The sequence below is a fragment of the Aethalodelphis obliquidens genome, unplaced genomic scaffold (assembly GCF_003676395.1).
Source record: "Aethalodelphis obliquidens isolate GAN/ISIS:26980383/991018 unplaced genomic scaffold, ASM367639v1 scaffold1, whole genome shotgun sequence".
Lineage (NCBI taxonomy): Eukaryota > Metazoa > Chordata > Mammalia > Artiodactyla > Delphinidae > Aethalodelphis > Aethalodelphis obliquidens.
In genome coordinates, this window is record NW_020837945.1 from 72,584,520 (window position 1) to 72,596,192 (window position 11,673).

General features: G+C 41.2%; 1 protein-coding gene across 1 annotated transcript in view; it reads right to left on the minus strand.

Annotated features, from left to right (window-relative positions):
• The window catches only part of DLG1 (discs large MAGUK scaffold protein 1), a 286,699-nt gene extending 286,423 nt beyond the window's left edge, over nt 1–276 (minus strand). The window contains exon 1 of the mRNA XM_027108229.1: nt 185–276. The gene's annotated coding sequence lies outside the window, so the exon portion shown is untranslated. The remainder of the gene's footprint in view (nt 1–184) is intronic.
• Nucleotides 277–11,673: the final 11,397 nt, after the last annotated feature.

Below are 11,673 nucleotides of genomic sequence, written 5' to 3' on the forward strand. Positions count from 1 at the left end.
AAAGGGGACCTGGGGAGCATCTAAGTGCACTTCCTCACTTAAAGGGGCGGCCACCGAAGTGACTCTGAGGACAAAGGAGTTGACACACAGACTCTACAGGTGGCCCGGGGGGGCCCTGGAAGAGCCCGCGTTTACCTCGCCCTAGCCCACCGGTGTGTCCCGCGATTCTGAGGGAGTAACGCACCAGGCCGGGAAGGGTGAGGGTGTCGGAAGAGAGACGTGACTTCACCTACGCCAGATCCAGGACACACATTCCGAGACACCCTTTAACCTCACTAAACACGTGCCTGGCGCCCCCGAGGGTGGATCCCCAACCTGGAAAAGCGTTCTCCGGGAGGAATCATCAGCACCACCCAAAATAGGGGGCGGGAAAGGGCGGAGCCTGGGAGGAGGGAAAAGGGAGGCGTTTGGGCGGGTGGGGGGAGGGGTGCCGTCTCTGCACTCTTACACTTTGTACTAATATTTTAAAAGTTACTATTAGCCCCTCAGTAAAAAGTTTTGGGGGGATTGAATTAAAGAATGGTAGGTAAAATAGGGAGATGAGTTAATTTGATAAGAGTTTGAGGGTTTCACTAGAGAATTTTTTAAGTCTAAGTGATTAATTCCAAGTATGAATGCATTTAAGGATGGGAAGAGAAAGTTGGTTCCCTCTTTTACTCACTCATTCATTCCCCCTTGCCTGCAACCCCCGCCCAGTCAACAGCTCCAGGTATTACCCAAGCTCTGGCTGCTCCTTTAAGAACTCACCTGTAGCTACCGCCTCCCAAGCCGCAAGTCAGCTGCCGCGGCTAGTTTAAGTTTCGTTTGCAACTGGAAGCGGGACTACGGGCCGGCCTGGACCCCGCTCTGGGGCTGAGCCTCCCAGGTTGTAGAAAGAGAATCGGGAAAAGCTCTCCAAGTCACTCCCAGGTCTTCGAGCCTCTTCTGTGTAGCAGGGACCTCACTGCTCTGAGGTCCAGAGAGGATTTGCCTAAGATCACACAGAGTTAGTGACAAAACTGGAACCACGGTGATCATGTCTTTCAACACTGGAAGGCTCTTGCCAGTAAATCAGATAGCCTTTCACCGAGGCAGTATCCTTGGGCTAATGAAGGCAAGTCCGGGGAACCTTGTACTGTAATCATAACAGTTGCTCAGAGGTATGCGGGTTTCACTTTTCGATTGCACCTTTGAATCCTAACTTGTTAAGAGAACCCAGCGATTTAAGAGTTCATCTAGACCTACTGTCTCAGTTTAAGATAAACTGATGTGCAGAGAGGGGAAGCAACTTGCCCAAGGACACATAGGCTAATCAGTGACAGCAGCCCAGAATTAACTCTCATAGCCCCAGTCCAAGGTTCCTAACACTGTGATTTTGGACAACTTGACCGTAGTATGTTGCTGGTATATTGGTAGCAAATCTCTTTATGCTCTCCTGCCTCATGGGAGCTTGAGTAACAGTTAAAGCAGCATTTCAGAGAAGAAATGGGATGGAAAAGTGAAAGGAAGCTCAAAACCAAGGAGCTGAAATAGAAGGATTTTTAAAATAGTGAAAATGGCTGATGGCATGCATGCTATTATTATTAAGACTTCATTGATGAACTGTGAATGAAATGGTTCCACTTAAAGGGACCATTCTAAGAATGGAATCTCTGCAGAATTCAGAAGGAGGGAGGGATTTCACCTACCCCCTTAATTTCAACTATTGTTCATGTATGTTCACTTGCCAGGCAACGGGGATAGAAATAAAGATCTAAGCCCTGCTCTCAAGGACCCGCAACCTAGTAACAAATGGATTAAGACCAACACAGGTTTTCTCAGGGACCACTGAAAAGTCAAAACCAAAATTTGTGTGAGCTCTCAATGTCTTCCTAGTCCTCTCCTAAAAACAAAAAAGAGGGGGAGGAAGAAGAAGAGATAAGAGGGCACGAAGCCCTTCCTTCTTGTCATCTTCTAGCCCTATGTGGTCAGCAGTGTCCAAAATGGACATGAATGAATGAAGCTAGTACCTGTTCCACCCTTGGGGGCCAGGACAAGTCCAGGCCTTGAATGAGAGGTCTTTACTCTTCATTCCTCCCTTCTATCCATCTGTATTATTTACCTATAGCTGCATAACAAATTCCTCAAAGCTTAGTAGCTTAAAACTCAGTAGCATAGTAACTAAAACAGCAATAAATATTATCTCACATTTTCTGTGCATCAGAAATTCAGGAGGACCTTAGCTGGATGGTTCTGGCTTGTAATCTCAAGAGATTGTACTCAAGATGTCTACCAGGGCTGCAATCATCTGAAGGCTTAACTGGGATTAAAGGAGGCTCTTCCGATATGGCTCCCTCACAAGGCCTCTGATTGTCAGCAGGAGGCCTCAGTTTCTCACCAAGAAACTCTGTCTATAGGGCTGCTCCACTGGCTTCATGACATGGTAGATGATTTCCTCCAGAGCAAGTGTTCCGAGAGAGCAAGGCAACAGCCACGACATCTTTCCTGACCTAATCTCAGAAGTAACATTCCATCATTTCCACAAGCTCCTATTTGTTATTTAGATCAGCCTCAAGGGTATGAATACCAGGAGGTAAGAATCATTAGAGGCTGGCTACCACATCATCACAACATACAAAGCAATGACATCTGGATTTTTCCAAACAACTTTTATTTCCTTGAAGTTCTCCTTACTTTATGCAGGTAGCAGCTGCCATCAACTAAGACCCGATACAGGATCTGATTACTTTTCCAACCTCCTCATTAAAAAAATAATAATAATAATGAAAAAAATGTATGTAGCAATATAAACTTTCCAGCTCCAAGTTAACTTTCCTTTCAAATAGCTTCAAAGCCTTAGGGAGTCAAAGGATACAGGGAAAGGCTCAAATCCCCCATTCTTCTATTGAGATGTCAGAGATTTGATTCTCAAAAAAATTGTTTCTCAGTTTTAAACTTCCCCTTCCCAATAATCCTTCTACCCAAGCCACCCTTGTAGCTCCACATCTCTATGTTTGTCCTCTCCCCTATCCAGGTCCCCAGCCCATCTTCTGTAAAAGTACTCAGGTCCTGCCAGACTCTACTGCGTCTTTTGCTCTCACTCCAGCAAGTGGTAGTGTGCTGCCGGTGCCACGGAAATCAATAAAAGGAAAGGACTTGATGCTGTCAAAACACTTAGGCCAGCTTAGGCTACAAGAAGAGGAACAATGTTGAGAATGGTAAAAGTGACCATGCTGGTTTAGACCTCCAGGAAAAGCTCAGCAGGCATTTCCTGGCAGCACACTTTAAGAGGGATCTAGACAACCAGCATCTGGAAAGAAAAGAGTAACCAGAGCAATCAGGGATGTGAAACCTTACCCCAAGGGGAACAACTGTAGAATCTAGGGTCAGTTTTTTCAGAAACGAGAGGGCTTTAGGGAGCTTGACTTTAATCTTCAAACGAGCTTATTCTGTGTAGCCAGGGGACAGTACTAAAACTAATGGATGAAAGTTACAGGGCCACAAGAAGTTCTTCTTTAATGTAATTTGTCATAACTGTCCAAAATTCCAAAGACCTGCCCCAAGGTGGTAGGAGTTTCCCATCAAGAAGAGTCTGAAAGAATCCAACAATGCTTCCTTGTCAGAGAGAGGTAGGTACCCAGGACAGAGGATTGGACTAAGTGACCTTTGCGATGAGAGTTCTAAGCGCTTGAAACTTCTGTCCCTGCTGTGGTATTAGTACCATTTTATCTACATCAAGAATCCATTCTACCCATTTTTAGTGGTACTGAGACTGACTTTCTTCTGCAAAGATAACTCTTACCAGAACAGAAGGTACAAGTTGAAATCAATTCACTTTAAAATGTGGACAGTTGCCCACCTCCATGACAATTAGGCACTGAAAGTGGAGATAGTTTTAATGGAAATAGGAATGTCGCCTCTGACCACAAAGGAATAAATATCCACACCCTAATTATATGTTATGACTAAATAAGTTTTTTTTAAATGCAAAGTTGTTTATCTAAAACACTCTGTAGCTTCCTTCTTTCCTTCCTTTACCCTGACAAGTACCCTTGAGGATTAATGAAAGGTTTCATAAATGTATGGGACATCTGGCCTGGAAGGGCCCTTATACATCATCTAGGGCCATCCTCTCATTTCACAGACAGAAATGCTCCCAGACAGTATCAGCACACAATTATCAAAAGGCTTTTCCCTGATAGCAGAATGCTACTGGCATTTCAGGAATAATCAGTCTTCCTCTGGGCGGGGAGAGGGAGTGGGAACTAGTAATATTTTCTAAAAATACATTTCTAAGTTTAACCAGATTTGCCTTTCTGCCTGTGAAGAACTTGGGGTATTGACAGAAACTCTAGGATCCCATATTGAAATCCTTAGGATTATACTCAAATCTCTTTGAGACAGCCTCCTCACCCCACTTCCTGCCAAAAGGATTACCAGTGTCTATTCAAAGAAGGCTCTGGGTAGGGCCCCCTGGTCAGATTATCCTTTCATAGGAAACTTAGTTGGAATTTGAAGAAACACTACTAGAATTTTAGGAAATCATTTGTATTCCATTTCTGAGATGTGGCTTGGCTAATAGAATTCTGATAAGCAAAAGAATCCAAAAGATTCTTCATAATTGGACATGGATTGAGTCCCAGTGACCAATCTCCTTTAGCACAAAAAACTGCCACAGTATTCCAGAAGCTTTCTGTGCCAGTCTTTCATTTTTGGGAAATGACACTGGCTAGAGCTGTAATTTTCCTGTTCCTCATGTTGTATAACCCCAATATTCTTTTATTATTTCCTTTTATTTTAAGCTCACCAGAACAGTAACAACAAAGAATCATTTAAATCTTACTTTCTATTTAAATTTCCTTTATGTTAGATTAATTTCTTCCAAAAGATAGTTTTTTATCAACTGAGATTAATTACCTATTATTAATAAATTGGGCTACAGTTCAGGAAACTTCCAGATATGCTTTTTAAAAACTCTGCAAAAATTCCACAAGTTGGAAATCATTTCAAATTGCAAATTAGTTTGTGAATAAATAAAGCCAAGCCCAAAGTGGGTGGAGGACAACAAAATAATACTTACAAAAACAAAAATTAAAAGGAGGGGACATTATCAATTGCTAATGAAGGTGATTAAAGTCTTTAAAGAAAAGGAAGGAGCAGATATTTGATAAGAAATGCTACCATAGTAATTTAGAGAAGCCTGGATTCAGGGGAGCAGAATAAAGCTATATCTCTATTCTCTTTTCTCTCAGAAAATCACTCCCAAAATATTAGAACAAAAACGAACTCGTTTCTTCATCCTCAATGAAAATAAGAGTGCTTAGTAACCTCAAAAAAGTAGTTAGAGAATTGGTCAAATTCAAGTGCCTGGGATAGGGGTTGAGGGAGTAAAAAATAAATAAAAATTTAAAAACCAAGTAGGGAAAAATGTGTGTGTGTGTGTGTGTGTGTGTGTGTGTGTGTGTGTGTGTGAGAGAGAGAGAGAGAGAGAGAGAGAGAGAGAGAGAGAGACGTATTAACATATTGATTAACGTAACAAGACTGTTCCACTTATTGTCTGTATTTTTGAAATATTTCTCAATTAAAATTTTATATCTAAAAAAAAGCAGGTACACTTGTCTTGAAGAACCCTAAAAGAGCTTAGGAAATAGAGGCTCCAGATACCAGTGAAGATGAGGTACAGCTAGGCATGGTGGGGCAGGGTTGTGGGGGAAGCTGAAAAAGGAGAATGGTTATATACCTGCATAAGGAGAAGTTAGATGCTAGGTTCCGACACACTCAGACATGTAACCACCTTCCCCTACTACTCCAAAAGACAAGAGTTTTATTTACCGGGTAAAAAGAGAGGTTTTAGATTTGGGGACACTAGACACAGAAGGTGGTGGTGAGTTACAGCAGTAAAAATAGGAGACTGAAAGAAAATTTGCACACTGAACCCAGTGATTCTCCCTCACCAGCCCACTTCCTCCCCCTAGATCCAGGAGCCATAGCTGGGCACATAGACTCCAGACAAAACAAAACAAAACAAACAAACAAAAATGGAACTGCCTGAGGAAAAAAGACCAATAGATATAGTTGGGAGGTTCACAACAAAAGTTAGTCTGAGCCATTAGGAAAATGCAAATCAAAACCACAATGAGGGGGCTTCCCTGGTGGCGCAGTGGTTAAGAATCCGCCTGCCAATGCAGGGGACGCGGGTTCGAGCCCTGGTCCGGGAAGATCCCACATGCCACGGAGCAACTAAGCCCGTGCGCCACAACTACTGAGCCTGTGTGCCACAGCTACTGAAGCCCACACTCCTAGAGCCTGTGCTCCGCAACAAGAGAAGCCACCGCAGTGAGAAGCCGGCACACTGCAATGAAGAGTAGCGCCCGCTCACCGCAACTAGAGAAAGCCCGTGCACAGCAACAAAGACCCAACACAGCCGTAAATTAATTAATTAAAAAAAAAAAAAACCACAATGAGGGGGCTTCCCTGGTGGCGCAGTGGTTGAGAGTCCGCCTGCCGATGCAGGGGACATGGGTTCGTGCCCCGGTTTGGGAAGATCCCACATGCCGCGAAGCAGCTGGCCCGTGAGCCATGGCTGCTGAGCCTGCGCGTCTGGAGACTGTGCTCCGCAACGGGAGAGGCCACAACAGTGAGAGGCCCGTGTACCGAAAAAAAAAAAAAATTGAAAACAAAACATAAAACTCAACAAAAGTTTGGAAGATAAGGTCAAGGAAATTTCCAGAAAGAAAAAGAGAGGGAGGGAGGGAGGGAAGGAGGGAAAAAGAGAAAGAGAGAGAGAGAGAGTGAGAGAGAGAGAGAGAGAGAGAGAAAGGAAGAAAGAAAGGAAGGAAGAAAAGGAAGGAAGGAAGAAAAAGAGAGCAATGAGAAAGAAAATATAGGAAAATGAGAGGTTTGGTAAACAAAGATTATCAAATAGTAAATATTCTGGAAGAGAGATCAAGGGAGAAAACTAAGTAAATAATACTAGAAATTAACAAAATAAGGGGAGGAAGTGAATAAATAAATAATGCAAGAAATTTATCAGAACTGAAAGACAAGAGTCTACAAATCAAAAAAGGCCCACTGACCATCAAGCTTAATGGATGTAAAAAGACCCACACCAAAATACATCATTGTGATATTTTAGAACAATAAAAATGCAGTGTAGATCCTCAATGCTTCCAGAAAGAAAAAACAGTCCATATACTAAGAATTGGAAATCAGAATGGCATCAGAATTCTCAATAACTTTGGAAGTTAGAAGATAGTTAAACAATGTATTTAAAATTCTAAGGAAAAATTGCTTTTCCCAGGATCATATGCTAAACAGATTGCCAATCTGGGTACAATTAAAAAAAAATTTTTTTCACTCTCTCAAAAAAATTATCTCCCATGCATGCTTTTTCAGGAGGCTTCTAGATGGATGTATTGCAGCAAAACAAGAGCATAAACCAAAATAGGAAATGTGGGATCCAAGAAACAGGATCCAACTTGGAATAGGTGAAGGGAATTCCAGGATGCTGGTTTAAGACCATTTCAGTACTACAGCTGTGGAGCAGGACTTTGAGAGGAAGCAGTACAGATTGGAAGGTGGGAGGACTTTAGGATCAATGTTTCCAAGACAGACATGGAATTGGTAAACTAGTTGATAGTTTTGATCACATGGAAAATTTGATCAAGGAGCGTTTCTCAGAGCTGTTGGAGGGGGTGGAAAAACTTAAGAAGATGTTGAAAGAAATCTAAACAAATGAAAAACATCTGTTAACTCCAGGAAAATAAATTGTGTAAGAAAGAAAATATCACTATATACTATTTGGCTCAAAAGTACAATATTTTTGTAGTCCTAATAATGAAAACATAATATAGTAATGAAAAATAATTTAACAACAAAAAAGAGAGATACAATTGTAAAAGCAGGATGAGAATCAATAAATTAACGGTTTCAGATAAATCATACACAGGTAACAGAAAGTCAATTGATAATTTCAACTGCTGAATAAAAGTATCAATCTTCTATATTATTTAATAATATGGAAGTAAATTCCAGAAGAAACAGCTAAAAGAATTGAAGATTTTTCTCCAGAGTGGGATGGTCACATTGGAGAGGTGGGTAGAGGGCAAGGACCTTGTATTCTTTTATTATTACTATAGGACTTTTAGCACTCTTTGACCTTTAAAAACTATTTGCACAAAAAATTTGACTAGGGATAAAGATTATTTTAAAATTTATATAGGGAATTCCCTGGCAGTCCAGTGGTTAGGACTCCACGCTCTCACTGCCGAGGGCCCAAGTTCAATCCCTGGTCGGGGAACTAAGATCCTACAAGCTGCGCGGTGCAGCAAAAAAAAAAAAAAAGTATATTGAAAGTATCTTATAAAATTTATATAAAGAGAAGTTAGGTGATGCACAGTGACTTCCATGCACATTGACTCCTTAAGCGGCATTCCATTGCTAAATGTAAATGGAAAGAATCTGATAATTCCAGTTGCTGCTGCAGGAACCATCCCTCCTGGAGACTGAGACGGCTGAAGGAAGTGGACATTACAGGGCCAGAATGACAAGACTGCAGAATCTCCTTTTCTAAGGGGTGTCATATTTTTTCCAGAAAGGTTCAGATGTGGTTCTGTTTGTAGACAGTTTTACATACTTCTCAGAACCTTTCCAACTTGATATGTGCGTGAGTCTCTAAGATTTCTAGAAACAAATAGAAGACCCTTTGAAAGTGAAATGTCATGTCTCCCCCACCTAAATCATAAACACTCTAAGAAAAAAATCACTCTTTATTAGCATCTAGTATTAAAAGTTTAGTATGCCTTAAAGCAATTATACTCCAATAAAGATGTTAAAATAAAAGTAGAAAAATAAAATAAAATTTTAGTATGCCTTAACTTATATTCTAATGCTTTTTTTTTTTTTTCGGTACGCGGGCCTCTCACTGTTGTGGCCTCTCCCATTGCGGAGCACAGGCTCCGGACCCGCAGGCTCAGCGGCCATGGCTCACGGGCCCAGCCACTCCGCGGCATGTGGGATCTTCCCGGACCGGGGCACGAACCCGTGTCCCCTACATCGGCAGGTGGACTCTCAATCACTGCGCCACCAGGGAAGCCCTGATGCTTTCTTTAAGGATGTATTTTTAAACAAATACACAATTTAAAAAACTATGTAGCTAAGATCTGTTTATGGTTAAAAAAGAAAACTGCAAACAGTAGAAGCATGTATACTTAAAAGTAAAAGTATGCATTCCCATCTTTGGCCCCCTGCTCTGACTCACTCTTTAAGAGTGGATTTTAACAGCTTGGTAAATCACTTTGTGGGTCACTACCTTTTGATTTTTCAAAGTGGAAGGAGGTGAGAAAGCAACTCAAGAAACTGACTGCTATATATGATGAGAGACTGAACATATACACAGGTGTCGGCTAGACTCCACAGGACAATAGATCTCTGATCCACAACCTCTGCAGCGACCAGCCCAGGGAGCCAACCACAACCTCTGTAGCAACTGGCGCAGAATGATCAGGACTCTGTGAATGACTGCCAGCTTCCCTATGTTTTGCCCTTGCTTCTAACTCAGGACTAACCAGAGAAAACCAAATATGCTCTCCAAATGTCCTGCTGGTTATCCCACCTCCAACTTTCCTGTGTCAACAACCTCCAATCAGAGCATACCTGATGCCTTTTTTTTAAAAAAAAAAACTATAAGCTTTCTCACTCCCCTGTCTGCCTTTGAGTCTCTGCCGGACACAAGAGATGGTAGCTGATCCCACACTATAGTAAGCTTTGAATAAATAGCCACTGTTCTTATTCAGGTGTTCATCGTTTATTTCCACAATGACAAGAAAACGTTCCTACAAGGAGCAAAAATGATATCAGAATAACTGTTCAGTCTGCTGCTTCACTGGAAGCTTCATTTATTAGCCTCAACTAATATGTATTATGCTAGTATAAGCCAGCCACTAAAATAAACTGTATTTCCCTAGGACAAACTTAAACTTGTTTAAGAAGGAAACTACTGAGCTGAAGCCTTTAGGAGTTGGAACTTTGAATCTGAAACTATTTATTTCAAACTTCTCAAAGTTCCTTGGTTAAACATGAATGGAGAGAAGGCCTCAGCAATTAACATAATAGCATAAAAGGAATTAATAATAATGTTTCTCATGCCAGTCTTCTTATTTTTAAAAAATCTCTTATTTCCCCTGAAGATTTGTAACACTATTATTAGAGTTGGGTTTTTTTTTAATTATATAAATAATTACTTGTCTAAGGATAATTGTTCCTCTCTCGCTCTCAATTATGTTCAATTTACTAAACCAGACTACAAAGTTTTTCTTTAGTAAAGTTGGGAAACAGAGCATCTGAAAACATTTTACTTCAGGGAATGATATTCTGGTAAGTTTTCCTGAAGATGACATTTTCATTAGCACTGCTAATGAACTATGCTTATTCCTTTGGGAAGCCATGATTTATTAAAAGAATTAAAAGTTTGAAAAAACACTAAAAGAATTGAACTCATTCATTTTGATGACTACGGTATTTGCAATAGAAAAATTAGTGAGTATTCCCTAAAGTTGTGGTGGCTTTTAAACACTGCATAATTCTGGGTATTGCCATCAGGAAAGCATTGCACCGATGCTCATTAGAAGGATAATGTCATTATAATAGCTTTACTCTGAGGCATAAACTAGTTAAATGAAGCACCAGAAAAAGAAAGGCAAAGTTTGTTTAGTGAATCAATCTTGTTTTAAAGTTTGGTGACTCTACATCAGGCCAGAAAGAAATGCAGCTAGTGGCTTAATTTGAAGAATCTTCCAAGGAAATGCTGCAAGAGCATACAACTCTTATAATTGGTCCCTAGGCTTCATTATGTCTTGTTCATGAAGCTGTCTGTTCACACTTAGCTTTGCAAGTTAATTGTGAACAAATCAGGAGAGAATAAAAACTCAAACAATACAGCATTGAGGAAGATCTTTTTGGATCAGTGCTTTTGATTCCCTTCTTTACATTGTGACCTTATACTGGAAACTTGGGTGTGACTGGTGCTCTTCTGGTCCAAAGTACCAGGAGGTTCAGATCAGGTTAAGGTCAAGCTCAGTGCAGGCTGACTCTGAGGTCAGCTTACTGACATGTCCTCTTTTAGGCTGGTGTTGCTTGAGGAACACAGGTTACTGGAGGTGAGTAGAGCTATTCTCCAAAGCCAAACCAGTTGGCTAGTCAGCAAAATTGTGCTGTTTGTTTGATCTGGGTTCTGAGCACAGAATCCTGTTGAATGCCGTTTAAATTTGGTCATGGAGAGAAGATGGTGCAGGAGTGAGCAAGGGAAACTCCTCTTCAGAGAAAGCTCTTACCCCAGAATCTTCTATACTCAAGGAGGAGACTGCTTCAAAATTTATAACTATGGTCTTCTTAAATGTGAAAGATAGGTTTCTGAAGAAGTGATGAGGTCAGGGGGGTTTATTTTAAGACTTCAGCCAGCCCTGAGCTAGTGCTGGTAGCAAGAGAACTGCATTGGTCCTTCTGCCCCTCCTGTCCAAGGAACCTGGTACAGGATGCTCTTGGGGATGGTGCCAGTGGATAGTGCCTTTGGTGGCTCTAGAAGGAGGCTGGATCTCAGGAGGTCCTAGAGCTTGGTCAATGCATCAAACTCAGTTGTCAGTGAAAAGGTTGCTCACCTTCAAGTAGGAAATGTGAAAGCCTTAGCAACAAGAAAGCCTTAATTCTTCAATAGGTCAA